The sequence below is a fragment of the Siniperca chuatsi genome, linkage group LG22, assembly GCF_020085105.1.
Source record: "Siniperca chuatsi isolate FFG_IHB_CAS linkage group LG22, ASM2008510v1, whole genome shotgun sequence".
NCBI classification, from domain to species: Eukaryota; Metazoa; Chordata; class Actinopteri; order Centrarchiformes; family Sinipercidae; genus Siniperca; species Siniperca chuatsi.
In genome coordinates, this window is record NC_058063.1 from 3558397 (window position 1) to 3578176 (window position 19780).

The 19780-nt window shown below is 38.9% G+C and overlaps 1 protein-coding gene across 4 annotated transcripts in view; it reads left to right on the forward strand.

The window, feature by feature from the left end:
* Positions 1-19780, forward strand: part of ank2b (ankyrin 2b, neuronal) — a 249205-nt gene that overhangs the window by 127210 nt on the left and 102215 nt on the right. The window lies entirely within an intron of this gene.

Below are 19780 nucleotides of genomic sequence, written 5' to 3' on the forward strand. Positions count from 1 at the left end.
CTTCCTCCTTCAGTATGACTTTCTTCTTCCTCTTTCCCCTTGTTCTCCCTCTCTGCTGTCTACATCTGCAGGATGCTGCTCAGTTGTGAAATGCGCATTCACCTTTTATCTGTCATAAATAAGTCAAACCAAAGCAAATTTATCCCAGCGTCTCTGTCTCTTTCCCTATGCTTATGTAAGGTTTGGCATGCTAGTAAATATCGGCCAGTCATTTTCAGCTACCTAAGATTTTGTAAAGTCTCCATGCTGACGACAGCTACAAAAAAAAACAACCTGTAAAACTGCAATGATTAATTTTGTTTTGGTAATTAGATTCTCATTTAAAGCTGCACAATGTAACTTTTGGAAGAATGAATAACAAATTCTTCCTCTTACAAATGAAAAGTAGAATTCATCAGAAATAAAACTCACCAGTAGTCAAGGGTTTTGTCGCTACAGCTTTAATTTGTCTAATATGACCAGTTGCTTATGGTGGCTAATGTTAGCTAATGTAAGCAAACTTTAGATAAATATTGTATAATTACACTATATATTAACACATCATGGCATTAACATTTCAATGGTTGTATTGTAAAAGTAAAACAAGAAGTAAACACAGCGTACCCTACCAGGAGACATGTTTGATGTTTCTTGCTTGTAGTCCCATTCCACTCACTCTGAGTAAGGACGCCTAATGATGATGTCTTCAAAGCAACTGACTCAAGACAAGCTTGGGAAATGAAGGGAAATCATCATCGTGTATTATTCAGAAGGTCGGCTTTTCGATCCTGGCTTCCCCCAACCCACATGCCACTGAGATAACATCTGTTATGAATTGGCGCTATATAAATAAAATTGAATTGAATTGAATGCCCTGCGACGAGTTGGCCACTGTCCAGGGTGTGCCCTGCCTAAGGCCCGAAGTCACTGGGATAGGCTCCAGTCACCCGCGACCCCCTAACGGGGACCAAGCGGTAGAAAATGGATGGATGGATGGATGAATGGAAGTGTAATTTCCATTCAATTTGTAATGGCCACTGTTCAGAGTTTCAAAGTTCCACTTCAAAAGTAATGTATCCCGTTGTTACTTCCCTCTGCCCTGAGGAGTTTTAGCTTAGTAAAGAGTTAGTCTCCCATGATGGTAAATGGACTGTACTCATATAGCTCCTTTCTGACTACTCAAAGAACTTGAACTACATCGTGTCTACATCTACAACTGCTCATCAAAGTAACTAATCACTCACACACCGAAGGTACAGCCCTCAGGAGCAATTTGGGGTTCAGTGTCTTGCCCAAGGACACATAGACATGTGGGCTGGGGGAAGCCCGGATCGAACCTTCTGATTGGTGGACAACCCGCTCTACCACTAAGCCACAGTCGCCCATGGTGTGAATGTTATTTCAGTGGTTTGGCTACACTGCCTGTTGAAGAAATCTGGTCACTAGACTGTAAATATACGTCAATACAAAAGTGTTGTTTATAGTTAGACTCTAATACAGTAATATTTTTTACCTTTATAAATAAATAAATAATAAATAAAACTTTATTTATAGAGCACTTATCAAAACAAAGTACAAAGTGCTTCACAACAAGAAAAATAAAATAACACAGTGAATGACGAAATATAAAGAAATAAAACACATGAAATACAGAAAAGCAATAAAATAAACAGTAAAATAAACAGCCAGTTCAGGCAAAATCAGGATATGCTTTCAGATAAAAATGTGTTTTGAGACGAGATTTAAACGAAGACACTGACTCAGACAACCTAATTTCTTTGGGCAAGTTGTTCCAGAGCCTCGGGGCCCTGATAGCAAAAGCTCTGTCCCCCTTAGTTTTCAACCTGGACTCAGGAACAGACAGGAGACCCCTGTCCAAAGATCTCAAACTACGTGAAGGTTCATAAGGGATTACAAGGTCTAAAATATAATCCGGGGCCAGGCCATGAAGAGCCTTAAAAGTAATCAACAAGATCTTAAAATCAATCCTAAAACCAACAGGGAGCCAGTGTAAAGAGGCTAAAACAGGTGTTATGTGGTCATACTTCTTGGTCCTGGTTAACAGCCTAGCAGCTGAGTTTTGTACAGTCTGCAGTCGTGTCAGAGTTTTTTGATTAAGACAAGTGAACAGGCTGTTACAATAATCAAGGCGTGAAGAGATAAAAGCATGCACAACAGTTTCTGCATCACTAAGATTTAAAATAGATCGTACCTTTACTAAGGTAGTATTAAGTATTGAAGCAAGTGGCAGTTCAGCAGAGTTTACCCCAGCAGGAGTGTTGTTTTTGCCTTCTTGCCAATGCACCTGGTCCAATATTGGGAACGTGTGATGTTTATCACATGTTTAAATGAAGAGAAATCAGTTTAAAATGCTAGCTGTGGGCCATCGTTCTAGCCTATAGTGCTTCTCACGCATACTGTGATGGCAACGTCCCCAGTTTGGTTCCGGTCGGGCGCCTTTATTGCATATTGATTGCATCTCTTCTGTGACCTAATAATGGCACAAGAAAGTCTGGCTGTGAATGATTAGCAGAGCCAATACTGTATACATGTACTGTATACACTGAAGAAAATGATGGTTACATTATATTTCCCCCAGACATTATTTGGCTAAAAACTGCATATTCACACAATTTGTAGGATGGTCGCAGGACTTTCTACTAAAGAGTAAAGTTCTTAATGTAACTAATGCATGATATTTAACACAAGTCATTCATCAACCAACAAGAATTTATATAAACAGTTCTGGTAAGAGAACATCTACTTGCATAGACCACATCTTTACAAATGCTGTGGATATGTGCTCCAGTGGCATATCTGTTTCCGTTGGGTGTAGTGATCACAACATAATAGAGATTCTGTCAGGATTTGTTTTGTACTGATGTAAATCATTTTGTATAAGATCATCCTGATGATGCCATTAAGGCTTTTGAAAACAGATTTGAGTCTGTAGTGGACAATCATGCACCTATCAAAAAACAAAGAAACCTACTGTAACTGAGAAATCAAGTTACTAAAATATACAGTGTTTTACAGAAAACTATTAAACTACTGACTTTCAGCATGCCTGTCATGAAGGGCACTCAACTGGAACAGCATTAACACAGATGACCAATGACTGCCTTAAATATATTGACATTAATAAGCAGTGTTACTAGATTTTAGTTCAGCTTTTGATGTATTGGACCATAAATAAACTAAAATGTTACATATTTGCACATTTAACAGTTACTTGTCTAATATCTTGTCTCAATATGTGTTTTATAATGGTAGTTTTTCATATGAGTTATAATGTGGTGTGCCACAAGGATGCTGTTTGGGGCCATTACTCTTCTCTATCTTCACCAATGATATTCCTCTTGTTCTAAGTCAAGCAAGAGCAGTTATGTATGCAAACTCTTTGGTGTATTATTAGACAGCAGACTGAAGTGGTCAAAGCAGATTGAAAAAACAGTTGCAGCCATGGGGAGAGGTCTGGCAGTTATTTAGAGATGTGCTAAATTGTTACCACAACAATGCATTTCTCACATTGTTCAAACACTAATTCGTTCTCATTTGGATTACTGTCCAGTAGTGTGGTCAAGTGCATCAAATAAAGACTTGGAAAAACTACAGTTAGTCCATAATACTGCATGAACTGCAACAGAAGAGCTAACATCATCAGAATGCACATGATTTCCCTGCTCTGTTTCATAAGAAATATTTCATTGTTTAAAATCCCGAACGTACTGTACCATCAATTTTCATATAGTAGTAATGGCCATAACTTTAATACTAGGCATGCATCAAGAGGTTGTTTTTCACTTCCGGTCTCAAAAACAAATGCATGGCAACACACTGTTATGTACAGAGGAATGAAAATATGGAATCAGACATTACACATTTAACAAGTAACTCTTTTTATAAAGAGTTAGAAATACCTAATGGCACAGAACACCAGCCGCTCTCCAAATAGGACATGTTTTGCTACATAATATCTGACTGTATGATCATTAATGTGGAACTTTCTTGGTCATGTTTCATTTTTATTTCATTTTATTTTATTTTCTCAGTCACTGTATACACTGTTTGTAGCGGTACTACTATTATTTTTGAGATGTAGCAAATGTTTTACGGACTTTAGACATAATGTGGGTACTTGTTGTCATTTACTTGTGTGGACTCCAGGAAGAGTAGTTGCTACCTTGGTAGTAGCTACTGCGGATCCAAAAAACAAATAAAAAAATACAAATCCTATTTAACAAAACAGTGTTTGGAAATTGCAGCTAACAGGAAAAAGAACCAAGAAAACCTAAATGTATTTTGTGTATATGTATGTGCAAGACATTGTGTCACTATATGCAGTTTTACGGTAAATGGACTGTACTTGTACAGTGCCTTTCTAGTCTTCTGACAACTGAAAGCACTTCACACTACATATCACTTTCACACACTAATGGCAGGTGCCAACTGCTCATCAGAACAAAGAAATTAACTCATTCATTCACACACACTCACAGGCAATTTGGGGTTCAGTGTCTTGCCCAAAGACACTTCGACACGTGGGCTGGGGGAAACCGGGATCGAACTGTCACCTTCCGAGTGGTGGACGATCTGCTCTACCACCAAGTCACAGCCGCCCCTGTACAGCGTTACATCAGTATGACTGCAGAGCAATGTAACTTCTCACCCAGAGGTAGTTGCCTGACTACCGTGCCAGCTGTTCAACTGAAAACTTATCTTACAAACTTGTTTGGCTCTCACATTTCATACTTAATTACTTGATCGACTCACCCAGAGGGGTTGTTATGAAGCTCCTGCCAGAGCCTAATTGAAATGAATTGAATGATTACATAATTCCCGCCTTAATCTTCTCCTCCCTTGTCTTTCTGTTCTCTGGGTTTTTCTTTTCATTTCTGTCTCTATCTCTAAAATATAACAGGAGATTGATGGTATAATACTAATGCACTGTAGGGCCCCAATGCAGTAGTAATCCATTTGCCATTTTCGTCACAGTTGTTTTTATGGCCATTTGTGTTTGACACAGTGCATTTCAGTCTTAACCTTTTCAAAGTATTAGTTGTTAGGTTCTGAGTAAATGGACCTCAGCTGGAACATTATCGAGAGCTTTTTCTGTTATTAGGCTTGATATACAGTTTTATATATATGAGTTATATATAATGGAGTTTGTGCACAGATGCATTTAAAAGCTGTAGGAAAAGGATGGAGAGGGACATAAATGGACAAACAATTCTTTTGAAATTGCTTGCCAGGTGCAGCATCATACTGTATGCGTGACTCTGACTCACTGTATGTGTGACTCATTAGAACACCTGTGGTTGTCCAAGTGGCTACTCGGTCTCCACACACCTTTCTAGCTCTTTCTAGTCTGTGGGCAGCACTGACTAAGAGGAACATACGCATGAAACGCTGGCTGATTGGAAAAAATTAACTTTTTGTATTACTGTAATTAATTACTTCCCATAGCCTCGAGTGCTGGATGAGAATGTGTAGTCACAGATGTATTGATGAATGGATCTTCCAGAAGTGGAAGCTTTTTAAAAATAGAAGAGCATATCTTCTATTGGCTTGATCGTATCATTTGTAGCTAGTCTCAATGACCACTATTTAGTCTTTTAATCCACAGCTGCAGGCTGCAGCACCTGGGGAAAATTGTGTGATCTTCAAGCAAAAGCTAAGGCTTATTTTTTTTGAAAACTTTCTGAAAAACTTATTCCAGACCTTTGAATTACTGCCTGCATATCCAATTTGGTCAGTGATTCAAATAGGTCCGGCTCAACCAATCAGAGCTTTGTAGGTGGGATTTTTGAATGGTGCTACATAGCTAGCTACCTAGCAACAGCCATGAAAAAATTTACAGAAAAATCGACACAAAAATGGGCACAAGCCATTTTGAGATGAGATGGACACAGCTGTACAGGTTCTAAGTCGACTTACAAAATTAACAACTCGTAAATCAGCATATTACTTAGATTGGCACAAGAAGCATTAAGTTAGCTGCTCCCATTCATTCTGGCAGTTAGGTTTGTCTGATATGAAGGCTGATATTGATCGTTTTGGGCTGGCGATGCCAATATTTTAGGTAAGATATTCAGTATCTTGGAATTAGAACATTTTCATCTTAATGAATAATGTAACTGAAACCTTGAATAGCAATAATATCATTGCTGTTGCTTTTACTTCTTACTCTGGTTTCACAGCAAATGTGCATGCCAGCATACTTTGCGCAAGGTAGAGCGTCTGATGAAGCATGTTAAAGGTCCAGTGTGGAGGATTTAGTGGCATCTAGCGATAAAATTGCAGTTGGCAACCATTTGAATACCGCTCGCCTCATCTTCCCCTTCCAAGCGTGTAGGAAAAACTACAGTATTACTACTGGGCTACTGTAGAAACATGGCGATGCAGCATGGCGGCCTCCATGGAAGGGGACCCGCTCCCTCTGTAGATAAAAACGGCTTATTCTAAGGTAACGAAAACACAACAATTCTTATTTTAAGGTGATTCTACATTAATGAAAACATACTTATAAATATTATATTCCATTTCTGCTAATAGATCCTCCTAAATGTTAAACACTGGACCTTTAAGGCTTATTAGGTAGCGTTACCCATCCTACAAAGCAGTTACTTTCATCACTATTCAAGTGCAAGACCATGAATACCTTGAATAAGTAGAGACTGTCTGACTGTCTGCCATTATTCCCATTTGTATGATTCATCGTGTCAAGACAACAAAGACATGCAAAGATACAGAATTCTTGGAAAGAGATTTGGTAGTGGGATGCAACCAGGATACAACAGCAGACTTTTTTGACCCACCTTTGAGTGTAACCATTTGGAACACTTTTGCCTTTAGGTGTCAATGTGGATGATGTGACGATACCGTGGATGTATTAACAAAATAACTGGATTCCGTGTTAAAAGATAGCACCCGATTAATTCCCATGAAAGTTGCTCTCTGGGCACATACGCTGAAATGTATGCTTCAAATGCATTCACACATGAATAGCATGAAATAAATTACTAATACAGCTCTTCCGAGACAATTTTACTGGACATAATGAATCATATTCTAACTATACAAAGAGTCATTTTGAGGTGTTTGTGATGCTCAGAAAAATGTATTCATCTATTTATAGCTGTTCCTTTTGTAATGATGTGTGTGGGGAAAAAGTATTTTTTGGCCAGTATGTCACTTGATCCTTTGTGGCCACTATGCCAAAATTGGCTCACAGCTCAGCAGTGTTCCTGGGGGCTTGGTCAACACGTCACACAACCTAGTTCATTTGAAGCATACAGAGATCTTAAAGTTACATAACTCCGGAAACTCAGAGACGGAAAAACAGGGTATGGCACGCTGCTACAGTTCAAGCAGCCACACTCTCCAATGAAAATAATGGACTTGCAATGAAACACTGGCATGGAATCTGGTCAAAAAAAGTCACATTAGAGTGAGTTTGGGTTAATGGTTCCAATGAACTACCATTATAGGGTGTATACAATTTTGGGCAAAAAGTATGCTTTCTTTTTCCACCAAGCCCATTCCATCTGGGTTGGTTTGGATGCTCCCCTGACCCTCCCACCACCCTCCAGAGCATTACATTATTTAGCTGTCCTGCTGCCAAAGCCACTCTCCTGTCTGTTTTTACATCTAATCTCAGGCCACAGCTGGATACAATTTAGGGGGAAATGTTTGTGGCGTAGATGTGAATCACTGCCTCCACCACCCCCCTCTCACCTCCGTTCCATCTATCTATGGATCTATCTTCTGATCCGCTGGAGATTTATGCAGAATGTTTGTACACTGTATGTTCAGAGTGTGTTACATTATTTCACTCATTCCACTACAGTAATCGTTTCTGGTAACTGTGTTTACATTTTTGTGTTTACACCTAATGGTTTCATTTATTTCTGCAGCCTTTCCCTTGTTTGTTAAATGTTCTGAAACTGAAAACCAAAAAGCTAAAAACATTTGCTTGTCCCAACATCTCATTTATGTGACTGAACAAGTAAGGCTTACTCTCTGTTTGGTGCTGCAGAAAATGGAACAGGTCACATTTTGTTCCGTATTCTTTTTTTTTTGTGGAATTCCAAAACACACAACTGCTCTTATTGTAAATTAGAAGATGTCCTCTTTAGTCATTGTGGCTCCATGATGCCCCCTACCCCACATCATTAAGCCACCCACACACACACCCCACTGATGGTACATGGATGTTGAGCATGCACCACTGTTTGATGCTGAACTGGGATTGGCAAAATCCAGGATTATAGCATTCATAATCTGGTTGGTGTGGCACTATGGGACACACAGGAGAAATACCAGCCCCATCGCCATGGCAACCAAGAGAGGGAAAATCCACTATAGAATGTAACAGCAGCGTCTACCCTGGAAGTGCAGAGACACACTGGTTAATAGTACTGAATTATGGCAATGTAGTGGTAGGAGTACAAGCAGGAGTTAGTCGTTGCATTATCTTTTAGTTTTAGTGTCCCATTAGAGTCTCTGATAGTATTTGCTGCATCGTGGGCTTTGTATCTTAAATTTAAAGCGATCTGCACTTTTTCTTGAAGGCTATGCCTTCAATGAAAGCCCATTGTTGTAGGCCATCCGGGTCTCCAGGAGATCTTGACAGATTCAGTCTGAAAGTTTGAATCTGTGAATCTGATGATTTGTCGATGTGAAATTGAAGCACATAAGACCAGCGGGCTTGTCAGACACTTTTGTCACAGTGGTGTGGTCCAAAGTTGGAAGTGCAGTGCAGTATAGCAGATGATTGTGTGGCTTAGTTACGCAAGGGGAAAGATCACCCAAAGGAGCTTAGCCTGAGAGCAAATTCCTTCTGGAAAAAAGCTATCTGCCCCAACGTCTTTACGCAGAAGTCAAGATTTAGCTACTTTAGGTCTTAATGGACTGCACTCACTTTTTGGGAATTTGGCCCTTGTGGTTTGGCATCAAAGCCATCTCTAGCTATAATACAGTACTATAGATAGCTCTGTCTGGTATGTGCGTATTTTCTCACCTAACTCTAGTGGTATCTGGCCAGATAGCAGATAGTTTGGATTTTAATTTTCAATTCAATTTCAATTCAGTGGGGCTTTATTGGCACGGGAATCAGAAGTTAACATTGCCAAAGCAAGTATGAAAACATATACATAAAAACTATTTTATTTGTCCAGGTTTTGAGAAATCTGTTTCTGAGAATGATGCCCCACCCAGGTGAATTGAATGGGTGTGTAGGGAGCCCCTAAGGGGACATTACAGTAAACATTTTCGCTACAAGTTTCTGATGTGTACCAGATAGTAGCAGAAAAAAGTTTCTTGTGTTCATGAGAAAGTTTATAGTGCTCACAAGAAAGTTTCTACTTTTGTCTTGTTTCTCTTGATCAGTACTCTTACTATTTTAGTAAGGATTGTAGCTAACTACCATGTATTATACTATTACACTATGTACTGGTAGATGTGTACTTTACTATCTTGTGCATATTTATTGTGTAATATTGATATGAATGATATGAATTTTATGTTGTTTTATTGTATTTCTAGGGTGCCTTTTTAACATGTGGCCAGGGACAACAGATAAAGATTAGCCTTCTAAGCGAACTCTGGTTCGTTTAAAAATGTTTTCTTGTTGATCAATGTGCATTGTCCCAGTCAAAGAAAGTATACAGAAAGTTTCTTGTGCTCACAAGAAAGTATCCTGTTTCCATTTGTCGCAGTTCTTTGCTGGCAAAAACACCAGGAATACTGAGTGCAAGCTGGTCCCCGTATCTCATAGCATTCATCACATTGATGTCAATCTAAAAAAAGTCATACAAAATGTCATTTCACAATTAACCAAGCTGCCAGATAGAGCAAGCTAACAAAGTGAGACTGAAAGTATGCTATTGCTAACGCTAGATGGTTAATATTAACATTTTCTCTACAGAGCCAAGAGTTAACGGTGACATTATGTGTGTTATCATATTTTAGTTGGTTGACATTGATTTTTTTAGGTGTGTTCTCAGGATGGCAAGTATATTTTAGTCTGTTGCCATTTAGTCTTAAAAAAGCTGAAAGGTGTAGTTAAAAAAGGTGTTTTGCTAGCTCACAGAGTTTCTCTGTGGTGTCTTTCTGGTGCTCTAGAAAAAAGTTTTGGTGAGCAGTAGATAGTTTCTCATATGCACCAGAAACTTGACCAAAAAAAATTCCGTTTTGCTCATGTCCTCTTAGGGGCTCAGTAGATACATGAGAAAATATGTCTTAATCTTTAAGTTGATATGGAGAGCATGTTAGCAAACATTAGACTATGTACACATCAAGCAGACACAAAGCAATATTAGCATTCATTTGGAGTCATGTTTGTGTCCATCTGATGAATGTAAGTCTAATATTCACTTTTCTTTTAGCTCTGGTTTGGTCTCCACCAACTCCTGAGAAACATATCTGGCTCTTTAAATGTTACAGTGTTCACCAGCTAGTTTCTAAGAGTTTATCAGAGCTTTTTCACTGAATGCAGCCTCCTGCTGCTGGAAACAAGGTTGACCAAACAGTAAAGTTGTGGGCCTTAAAACCAAAACAATGAGCTTAAAGAGGATAAAACACCCACAGGGCTGATGGGAAAGAGTTGGGTGATAATGCTCTGTGGTTTGATTACTTAGCATGACCCCTTTCACATTACACATTGTCATTTGACTCATTGATGGTGTAAAAATATTGATTAGTTCAGCTTTAATTGTAGAAAGTCACAGAGGAGTTATGGAATTTTACCTTAAGGCCACAGTGTGGACCCTGATGTCAGTAATGCAGATTGTACAGTGGCAAAGCTTAAGAGAATGGATGGAAATCCATACATGAACAAAAAGGAAGTAGAGACAACAGAGCGCTGGAGATTGAGGCGATAATTTAACTTCAGTGTCAAGACAGAAAAGCACAGCATCTGAATGCCAGGCAGAGCGAGGTGGTGCCAAGAGGTGTGATATTAGAGTTACTACCTGGAGACTGTGTGTGTGTTTTAGTTTTCATATTCTCATCTCCATCTGTAGCATTCCTCTGACCAGCTATTCACCCTTCTGCATACTCATCATCCTTCTTTTTGGCTTCCCTCTCTCTCTTTCTGTCTTTTCTCTATTCCTTCTCCAGTCAGAGCCATTCTTCTTCTCATCTTTCATACAGCTCTGTGGGTGTTTGGTCTGCTATTTTAGGCAGGTTCATCATCCCTCCACACACCAGTTTCTTCTCTGTGTGTGTTTTTTGAGATGCTATGCTAAGATTGCAAGGCTTGGAAACATTTTATAATTTGCCCCTCTGGATCCAGTCCAGGCACCAACATCACACCTTCAAGTGCGTGTATGTGTGTCATTTCTCATTGCTCACTGTTTGTCCTTCTCAGTATCATAAAATGACAAGTGGAGACATTTAGAAGCTATAAACTTGAGCACTTAAAAAAAAAAGACAAAATAAAATGTAAAGGTGCACCCAGCAATTTATTACTTCACTAGCATTAAGTTGCTGTAAGGGATAGATAAATATTAGATAGATATTCAAAACTGAAGCAACAGAGGCTGAGATATGCTGAGTTTTTTTATGCTCTAGTATGCTCCAAAAACACTGGATCCCACACTTCCCACAATGCAACTTGATAGCATTTTATTAGACCCTCCCAGCCTGTTAACTTACTATGGCAGAGAAAACTATTACAGGATATCAGAGGTCAGACTCAGCTGGAGAACAGTGACTCCCCAGCAGGCCAGGGGCTTGAACCTGGGTCATGTGGGTAGAGCTGCTGTAGGTCAGTGTCAGCTGGTAATTCAGTCAGTGTTTGAGTTGAGCAGCTGGTTGTTCCTCAGCAGGGAGTCCTCAGTACTAATTTCTGATTGGACAAACAGGCTTTACAGAGACTGCAGGACTACAAAAATTGCTTAATTCTACAACATCTGGCCCATCATACCATCCAGTAGCAGATAGTGTAGCACCAGTCTAGCGTGGTTTGACTCTTGCACTCAAGGTCAAAGTCATTGGTGTTTTCTCCACGAGTGAATGAACAAATATACTGTTGAGTATCAAAGTGGGGTATATTTCCACTTTGTAAAGACTGTTAAGTATAAAATTTCCTTTATACTAAAACATAAAAGGTTAAGTTATGGCCGTCAGTTACAAATGCTTCAGATATTCACCACAATATGAGATGAAGTTCTGCTGGCTAGCATAAACTTGTCGAGTTTGGGTAAAGAAAAACTGGTCAGTCAAAAGCCATCACTATTTCACAGAGTACAACTTAGAATGCTGTACATCCATGTAGTTTGTATGAGTGAGTCTGGCACAAAACAATACACCACATAGACAGAAAACATGCTAAAATGCTGAATTTGTTTTGAACGAAGCATATCCCATAGCCAGCGTTGTAGACTTGAAACTTGAGACTTTGACTCGAGTCTGACTCAAGTCACAAAAAGATTGTCTTAGGACTTGACCTGGACTTGACTGCTGTGAGAATTGACTTGAGATTTCATATCTCAAGTTTCGACCTGAGAGAATCCTGGAACAATAAAAATAAGACAGCGTTAGACAGGCCATACATGGCTGCTCACCTTGACAGGTTAATCATTAAAAAACATGATTAACACAACTTGCATCTTGACCTGCATTTTGCTTATGATTTGACATGGACTTGCCCCAGAGGACTTCAGACTTGTCTCAAATGTCTTGGGACTGAACCTGACCTTGCTTCATCTGCCTTAAAAACAGTTTTGCCACTAACGTAACCAACAAAGGCAACAGAATCAATTTCACGGATTCCATTTCCACCTGGTATTATCATGCAATCTTTATTAAGATTTCTTATCAGGAAGGAAAGATGCTTGTTAACGCAGGTGTAAAAGCACGCAAATGTATTGCATTCCGAATGCAATCGGATTGGCCAGACCGCATCTGTAGGTGTGATTGGATCTTAGCCTGGTGTAAATGCAATCCATACAACCTGACCATATTCTTAAGAGGAAATTTTCACCTAGCAAAGTGAAAGGTCGCCTCTTCCTGCTATCTCAAGCAACAGATGGGCCCTTCCAGCTTTCGGCAAAGGAAATATAAATAGATTCCATACAGCACCCTGAAGGGATGTTGCAAACTTCAGGGTACTCTCTGACACTACAGGGTACTCTCTGATGTGCAAAACGATGATCATGTGTTAGAAAGCTTCTCCACTGCCTCTGATTACCTTCTTACAGAACAAGTAATGTTAGCCTAGTTGCAAGGCTACCAAAATGGAGCCAATGGATGCCTTCACCAGTCTCAGTCTGTCACATGTAGCACATTGTAGAGGCCCTTCAAGAGTATCCCGCATCGCTTCCCTTGACCTGGGAGGCCCTGTTTGTTGACTAGTCCGTTATCTAATTTGCATACTGAGATCTGATCACATTACAGGCAGAATACCAGTTTGTGAATGCAAAGGCCCATGATCAGACGTCATTATCCAGATAACATATCCAAATGCAGATTACATTTTAATACCAGGTGGAAATGAGGTCTTAAGGATCTTTTTACCATCTCTGTAGCTTAGTCAAGGTGGAAACCTCCTTGTTCAATTCAATTCTCAATTCAACCTGTTAGTCCTATCTTTGGGAAAATAGAGACATCCAACATGTCACTCTTTTCGGTTTATAACAGTCAGATATGTCAGTCTTACAAAGGTTTGACACAGAAGAAGCCATTTTCTGCAAGTCTCTTATTTTGTAGCAAAAGACAAATCCATGCATAAACCTTTTCAAATCTTTGTTTCCATAGCAACCTGGCCTCCAACTTCTATTATTCATGTTTTTTCCATAGCAGTTGTGTTATGTTATAGCCTGTTCCTTATTGATAGACCCTGCTGTACAAATCTCTAATTGAGACTGAGTGTACTTGTGTGTTTAATACTGATTGATACATGTGGCAGTAATGTGCTTGATACAGTGTGTTAAATATTAAATCTCACCCCCTGCAGCATTACAAGTCTCTGTTACTGGGCTGCACCTCCTCCTTGTTCCCTATATCTGATTTGTGCACTAGTTCAGCTTTAAGATAGTGTTAGCTTTAGCTGGTAGTCTCATGTTAACATTAAAAAAGACCCATTGTCCCCATTGAATTATATAATTCTAGATTGACTCTAGTGCATTCACACTAGGAAACTTATAAAATAAAATTAAGACATGAATTGAAACATTATGTGTTAAACCCTTTGTTAGCATTTTGCTGCTACCATATATAACCCCCTACAACATGTCTCCTCCCTTTCCACTGTCAGTAAACCCTTTCATACAGCTACTGTACACGCATACATCATCATATTTAACCCACAGCGGGAACATAAAGCAGTACAAGTGCCTTTACCCAACGCCCCTCCTCCCTCCTGCAGCCAGTCAGCCATATGGTTGATCACAGATTAAAAGAGTTTGTTGTGTATGCCTGCCCCGCCCAGTGGATTACAGGGGGGGGATAATTTCTGTCGGCATTGTGGAGACATGAGAGTAGTGACTTTCCTGTTTAAACTTGTGATGAGATTAAGAAGTTATCTTAATATTAATTGCCTACCTCTAGAAGGCCAGGTTTGACCTTTGTCTCTTTAACCGCCCCCCCTCCCCCAATCCATTGGCTACCCTAATTGGATGACTGTTTTGGCAGATGATGCCGGTTTAGAGAGGTGATTGGAGAAGACGTTAAGTAAATTACATCCAGGAGAAGGTTAATGAAACTAAAAAGGCCTGTTAGGTGACAAAGCAGTGGAAGGCCACGCTTAATTGTATGTATTTTAACTGGTGATGGAGCTAAACTGAGAAATTGTGAAATTGCTAAAATTGTGACTGTGCTAGCATTTAGCATGAAGGACGGCAGGAAGTAAGGCACAAAACAAGAGGAGAGGTGAGTATACAAAATAAAACAGGAAATGAATAAACAAGACCTAAAACCATGACAGATTATGAGATAAACAAATTAAATTAAGCCAACTTCCCTACAAAATGACATTGACCCTTCTTGAATAGTCATGCAAACCTTACTTATAATTAATTAGACTACAGTTCTATTATTACAGAATTTTTCCTCAAATTCTCTAATTCAATTCAGTTCAATTTACTCATATAGCGCCAGTTCATAACAGAAGTTATCTCACTGCACTTTACCTATAGAGCAGGTCTAGACTGTACTCTTTATAATATTATTTACAGAGACCCAACAAATCCCAACATGAGCAATGTGTGGGTTTGTTGCCCAGCAAAAGACTTCCACCAACTCTGTCCACAGTGTCTAGCTGAAGAAATATCAGATAATGAAGAGGGCACGGCTCAATGCCACTGTAGTGAAAAGAGAACAATAGTTATTTAAAATAATCAATTTGTAATGAAATATATGTATTGAAACATATTTTAAATAAAAACTCAACAACAAAACAACATCAAACCCACAGTCAGTGCGGTCTGTAAGATAACGCTGTAATAACAGTAGTGGTCAGCCGGCAGTAAACATGCTCGCAGATTAGCTAGCTAGCAGTAGTGCTAGTTCGGCTACCCCTGTCTGACACGTGACTTGCCTTGCAGACACTGTTTGTAGAATGATATGTAACCTTGTTAAACCAAACTGCAACTGAATGACTTGTGTTTATGTGTGATTATATGCACGTATATAATGCTGCTATGAAACATGACCATTTGCCTACACCCCACCACTGTTGGTGGCCTGATTTTTTTATTGAAATTGATTGGTTGCTCATGCCCTGATCACCAGTGACCAGTTAAAATTTTGCTGCTCATTCAATGGATGTTTTCTTTTTACTATTATCTAATTTTGTTACATTTTATCTAATTTTGTGAAGTTACACATTACTAACCATGTTACATCACCAGAAATTTTGTTTAGTCAGGAAATATGATGGGTGCCATTTGGAATTATCCATTAATGCCTTTAAAATTTAGTAAATGACATAGACTTTTCAGTTAATGAAACCCAACATTCCTAATAATAATGCCTTTTATTAGAAATAAGATTAGATAGGAATTGTCCAACTCAGAAGTGTCAGCCTGTAAAATGTGCCATCACACAAGTCTCACTCCATGATATTTTAGTTATAATCAAATGTTTCCCATGATATTCTAATTGTTGGTTCAGAAGACTGTCCAGCACCTAAAGATAGAAAACTAGTAAGTACTGGTAGGCTTTTATGATTTTAGTAATTAAATTTGGCATATTTCAAGATTATTCAGACCTGCTCCCAAGATAATTCCAAAAGTAAAGTCATTATTACCTATTTAACAGGGAGACAGTTTTTAAAGTATTTGTGAGCATTTTTCAAATACCCATGACTTTCCATACAGTGTTCCACATGGTTCTATACTTGGTCCACACCTTTTTTCATCATACATATTTTTGCTTAGGGTTGGGGTTCAGTAGCATTTTTTAAACCCAAATCCAGCAGTGAATGTTCTTACAATGTGTGAACCCTTTTGAATTCCTTGACATATCTTTTTAGTTTTGACTTTCAACAACATTAAGCAACAAAATCACTTAAATAACTTAATATTCAAGTGCTAAAACGCAAAGATATACGTTCAAATACTCAATAGATTCTAATACTGTTTTTTTTCCTGATGTTTAACATATTTTCCATTTAGCTAAATGGCTCCCTGAATGTTTCTATTTTACTCTTTGCTTATGAAAAAAAAGGGAGGAAGTAATCGATTTGATTGGAGATGTATTACACTCTGTGCTAAATCAAAGTATTTTACCAACCTGGAATTGGATTCAAAAGCTCGGGGAAACAGGCCCAAACTGAGTGAAAAGGTTTGGGTGCCATTATAACAATAGTCAAGCTATAGCTGGCTCTTTATGATGCAAAGACATCAAATCATGCTTTGGTTTTCTTGTTGCAATGCTTTTTTAACTGGACTACCTAAGAACTCAGTAAAGAAATGTTAGCTTGTACAAAAGTTTATAATGGATGGATGAAATTCCAATCACCTCCAAATGCAGATCTGATTTGAGTTTTTAAATTCATGTATTAAATCATAGTTGATTCCAGAGCAAGATACTGTAGTTTTTGATCTTACACCATTCAGTTTCAGCTACTTGGTGAGTATATGTTTAGATGGTTTTCAGTTCTCCTTACCTAAAAAGCTCAGTGTGATTTTGTCAGACGTGGTAAATATGATGATCATGTGTTTGCTTACTCAGTTTATATTCATTCATTCATAGAAAACTCAAAAGCTGCTTCCTCATGTGGTTTCTGTGACTCTCAACAACGAGGAGTCTTTCTCCCTACGCTAACATTCAGTGAATGAGAATTGTGTGGGTGATATTTTCAACAGTGACAGTATTGTATGAATCATGACCCAGAAGACTGCAAAGAGAATGGGCACATTTACCTCCTTGATGTCATCAGACAAGGACACATACATGCACACGAGGTGAATACAAACATACATATGACTGTGGATACATACACCGGCATGTAGAGACATCAGGGACCTGATGTCTGAAGCTTCTATTTACAGCATACCATTTATTCTGTGAACCGATCAATTGCCATGAAAAGGTCTGTGTGACTTTAATTTGCATTCAGTCCTAGTGAATCAATGCAGTTCTGCTCTGGGCTACAGTCTGACACAGATCTGCATTAGCAAAACACCATGCCTGCTTCCATTAAGCAGTCAATGACATGATGTCTAGTGATCACAGTGCTAAAGAAAAGCCTGGTATGCTGCTATTGTTGTACACCAGTCACCAGTAGGGGTCAACTCATATGATGACCACCTATATTTGTAGTCGATTTAATCAGTCTATAGCCAGTCTGTTGTGCCAACATTCCACACTTTGATGCCAGATAGTAACAAGTATTCAATGTTTCCCCCCGTAATTTTCTTGCAAAAGGACAAAGCCACAAACAGTTCTTCTTGGCGATAGAGCTGCAATTTAGCAGGTGTTCAGCAAGCATGCAGTAAAAAGCATTGCTTAGTTTACAGTCTGGGTGAAGGCATTTAGGAAAAGGTCACATGGAGGCAGGTTACACTTGTTGTATATAACCTTAAAGGAGCCACTCCACACACTTACATTGCAATCAGCAGGGGAATCCACATTGATTATTATTTACCACTATTATTTACCGGTATGTGTATATTTCTTTACTGATACTATCATTGTTTTCACTGTAGTAAGGGACACATTTCATACTCAGATAGAGGAAGGTTGATCAGGTTTGTCAGGTTGCAATGCTGTCCCACATCATCACACAGTAATAGACAAATTCTTTTCCACTTTACCCAGTCAGTGAAAGACAATTTCATAGCAGATTAAAAACAATGAGGTGAAAGATCTGTACACACGCAAGAGTAGAAGCCCCATCATCTTTGCTGTAATTTGAATCTGTGGAAATCTACAGATTGCAACTTTTGCCCCATTTACACTTGTTAAATCTGCATTATCTTGATATAATCCAGATGTGATTTAATACACTATTGATTACACTTAGCAGCATAAATGCATCTCATGCTCCACGGCCGGCTCGTGCTCAGCAGCGATCGTTTCGGCGTCTGGTCTACTTTTTCCGCGTGCTGCAAGTGAATCTGGCACGAAAACACACTGGTAATCTATTATAAACGATATAAATTGATATTATATATGCTATAAATGATCTGATTCTATGATCTGATCCCATGCTTGCCAACCCTTTTGATTTTTCTGCCGTTCTCCCTGCTGTTCTCCTGAAGTGATTTTTTTTTCCCCCACATCTGCCCATCCACTATGTTTATAAGAAGTAGTATTACTGCTGTTTGTGATTGTGTTGAAATGATGTACTTATTCCACATATTTGTCAGTTGTCTCTCAACAGAGAGCGAGAGAGACAAGAGTGTGTGCCCCTCCCCGCTGATCATCACACAAGCCGATGCTTTTAACTTAATTGTTACAGAAGAAGCGACGCCCAGCAGAAACACATAAAAAGCTTTAAGTTATAAATTCATGAGGTTATTATAAAGATCAGCTCTTTATTGTGATTAGAAAAGAGGAGAAATGCACTTCTGGTCTGAACAGCCAGGTCCAGAGGGTTGTGGTGATTCACCTGAAGCTGTTTGTTAACTGCCAAAAACACCAGAAGAAGAGTAACTAAAAAACTGCTAATAATAGCTTGCTAGCCACAAACTAATACAAAGGATGACTGGCAAGGACTACAAGCTTGACAAAATGTGCCAGGGAGAATGACGGTTAATCTGAGTGTAATTTCATTGAGCCCAGTTGCCATTATCACGGGGAAAAAGGGTCTTGGAAGTGGCTACCTCTATAGTAGCCTGGTTTCAGACCTCTGAATGGCCACCCACATCTCTGATTTATTTAGCAATTGAAATAGGTCTGGGCTTGTGCTTAATGATGGCAGTTTCAGCTGTTAAGAGAAACAATCGACCAATCAGAGTTTAGTAGGCCAGATTAAAACGGTGTTATCTTCCTACATAGCTAGCTAGCTAGCTACCTACAGAAAACGTCAACAATAGAAAAAAAATTGCTGATAAGCGTATATGACATTGATACAGTTGTGCAGTTTGTTGTAAGTTGACTCACAGAAATAACAAATAAATAACAACGCTAACAGCTCCTAGCAACCGCTACCGCATCTTTGTGACAACTCAAAAGTTCTTGCTGGGCCCTTATCCTAATATATATGAAGATTTTTGTAACGTCATCTTGAATTTCAGTGGAGAGTTTTAGTGTCCCTTTTGGAATATAAAGTGCTTGATTTGACAAACACTGCGTATGATCACATGGCACATACTGTATAGGCCTCTATCTATCCATGGTTACTGGGTCT